Below are 3,461 nucleotides of genomic sequence, written 5' to 3' on the forward strand. Positions count from 1 at the left end.
TTTCCGCGTTTTAAGATAAAATATTTCTAATTTTGGCTGTGTTGCGCAGGTGAAAAAAGGCTGTTCTGCAGGTTTGTTTAATATGAGCTTTAAATGATAAGTCTGGGTAAAATAGAACTCATAGGTTTGTAACTGTGGTGCTGGAGGCTACACTTACATTGTCCAGAGTGACTATCTGGGCAGTTAGAGTGTCTCTCACACTTTTTGGGCCTATTATAAGTACTTCTGTCTTTTCAGGGTTAAGTAAAAGATAATTAGTGCTCATCCAGGTATTTATATCTAGGACAAGGGTGCTTAGTTTATCCACTTGCCTGATCTGCTCATGGTTAATTGATGAATACAGTTGTGTGTTGTCAGTGTAACAATGAAAGTTAATGCTATGATTTCTGATGATATTGCCTAAAGGAAGCATATACAGCGTAAACAAGATGGGCCTGAGGATCGACCCTTGCGGCAGACCATAACTGACTCAGGAATACGGTGATTGTTGGTTTACATTGACAAACTGGTACCTATTAGGATTTAAACCAGCAGAGGGCTGCTCCTCTAATGTCTATGTCCCATTCTAGTCTCTGCAATAAGATATTATGGTCGATTGTGTCAAAGGCTGCACTCAGGTCCAACAGAACCAGGATTGAGACTAATCCATCGTCAGCAGCTAGTAACAAGTCGTTAGTTACTTTGACTAATGCAGTTTCGGTGCTATGATGAGCTCGAAAGCCAGACTGGAAATGTTCAAATAAACTATTGTCCTGTAGGTACTGACAGAGTTGTTTAACTACCACTCTTTCAAGGACTTTGGAGAGGAAGGGTACATTAGAGATCTATAAGGTCTATAATTGGCCAAGATATCAGGATCAAGAGTAGTGTTTTTTTCAAGAGCGGTTTAATAACTGCATATTTAAAGGACTGAGGCAAGTTGCCAGTAACTAATGAGGTATTTATTATATTTAGGATAATATCAATAGTAAGAGGCTGGGTCTCTTTAAAAAGTTTGGTTGGGATTGGGTCTAGGAGGCGCGTTTATAATTTGGAGGACATAATGATTTAAGATACATCGATTTGGTCTACAGTGATGAACTTATTTAATATTATAGAGGGGTTTATTGGAGATTCTGAATTTTCAGTCTGTGCTTTATCAGACCTAATAGTTGGAAGTAATTCATTTATTTTGCTTCTAATAGTGGAGATTTTATTGTTAAAGAATTGTAGGAAGTCATCACAGCTGAGAGTAGGTGGGATAGAAGGTTCTACTGAGCTGTGACTGTTTGTCAGCCTTGTTACAGTGATTCAAATTCAGAATATTTATTGTCATTGCTACAAAAAGCACAATGAAACTTTGTTTGGAGCATCCATACAGCTAATTTGGTAAAGTGCGAAACCCATATAATAAATACCCTTAAGTACCAAGTGTAAACACTGACACAGTATTAGACATAAGTACAAAAAAATGACTCAACAGCAGCATGAAGTCATGTCAGTGCAAAAGTGCCGAGCAAAAATATACCTGATAAGAACAGTTATAAATCAGTGCAAAACCATATGAGTTAATCAAGTATAATCAAGTATACTGGTTGTCAACCAATAAGCAAGGGTAAGGGAGGAGGAAGTAGTGGGTAGTGACATACTGCAACAATACAAATCAGTTCAGACTTATTGTTGTCGGTGGATGTGGATTATTGTCCCCGTAAGAGGGGGGGGGGGCAAAGAGTTGGGAGAGGGGCAGAGTTCAGTAGCCACACAGCCTGTGGATACAGACTGTTGGCCAGTCTTGATGTTCTGGCCTGTATGGACCTGTACCTTCTCCCTGAGGGCAGCAGGTGGAAAAGGTGGTGAGCAGGATGGTGCTGGTCCCGCAGTATGTTGTGCACTCCTCTTAAACAGCGAGTGGAGTAGATGGTGCTGATCTCAGGGAGAGTCATTCCAACGATTTTCCCAGCAGCTTTCACCACGCGCTGGAGCGCCTGCTGGTCAGCCTTGGTGCAGCTTGAAAACCACACTAAAAGTCCATATAACAGAACACTGCTGATGGCACAGTTGTAAAAGTTCTCCATCAGAGGTCTGGGGATGTGAGTGCTCCTCAGCTTCCTCAGGTAGTAGAGGCGTTGTTGTGCCTTGCCCACCGCTGTGGAAATGTGATCCCCCCAGGAAAGGTCCTCAGTCACAGTTACCCCCAAGAATTTAAAACTTCTCACCCTCTCCACCACATTGTTGCCGATAGAGAGAGGCTGATGGCTGATGCGACTCCCCTTACGGAAATTCACCACGATCTCCTTGGCCTTTTTGCTGTTTAGAGCCAAGTTGTTGTTGTGACACCATGACTCCAGATGTTGCACCTCTCTTCTGTAATCTGTTTCATCGTCGTTGGAGATGAGTCCGAGCACTGTGGTGTCGTCGGCAAACTTGACGATGAGGTTGGATTCAGAGGAGGCGGAGCAGTCATGAGTGTACAGGGTGTAAAGCAGAGGGCTCAGAACACACCCATGAGGTGCCCCGGTGTTGATGATGAGAGTGGAGGAGATATTTTTGCCCACTCTGACACTCTGTCTGCGATTCATTAAAAAGTCCACAGTGCTGAACAGAAACCTAGGATTATTCTTGTTTTCATCTATTATGGATGATTAATATCTGGTTTTAGTCGTACGCAAGGCCTGTTTATAGTTCACTAAACTGTTTTTCCAGGCAAAGAGAGTGTGCCAAAGTCTTTCTAATTTACGTGCTGATTGTTTAAGAGAACGTGTTTCAGCATTATACCAAGGAGAAGCTCGTCTCGGCGTGACAGACTTTAATTTGAAAAACCTAATAAATGTTTGAGTGGTTTTAGTTAACCAGTCACTATTTTTTCATCTGTGTGATTTTGACAAAGATGGGATCACATTTGATGGAGATTTAAGCAAAAATGTGAGAAATTCCAAAAGGTTCAGAAACTTTTCCATACCACTGTAGCATGGGGAAAAACATTGTATATAAATATAATATGTGTGTGTGTCCTCGTAGTCAGTCGCTGCGCGTTCGTTCTCTTACCCGTTATCTGACTCCAATATTGAAAGCTAAAAGAAAGGCTTTAACAAAGACTCCAAACCAAGTGGAAAATTGATTCCAATAATCAAAATAGCAAGGCAAAATGAACGACAAATAGGGTAAGCCTGGGCCCAGGGTCCACACTCAGCATGCAACTAGCATTCCCGAGGAGTGAAGATGTCTGACGGAAATGTTTAGTCTTTTTTAAGGCGTCGGTAGGTGGAATCGGAAAGGCTGTCGGGGCAGGTGTTGCCAGTCTTGGATTGGGCAGGAAAGTTTGTGCGTACCAAGAGGTGTTACCAGTCTTCAATTTGGGAGGAGAGTTTGTGCTTTATTGTTGTCAGGGGGACGGGAGTTATCTACGGTGGCCAAGAGGTGTCAGGCGAAATGCAAAGTCCAAACACTTTGCAAATAGAAAAAAGCACGAACCCAAATTGTAA

The sequence above is a fragment of the Corythoichthys intestinalis genome, unplaced genomic scaffold (genome assembly GCF_030265065.1).
Source record: "Corythoichthys intestinalis isolate RoL2023-P3 unplaced genomic scaffold, ASM3026506v1 HiC_scaffold_27, whole genome shotgun sequence".
Taxonomy (NCBI): Eukaryota; Metazoa; Chordata; class Actinopteri; order Syngnathiformes; family Syngnathidae; genus Corythoichthys; species Corythoichthys intestinalis.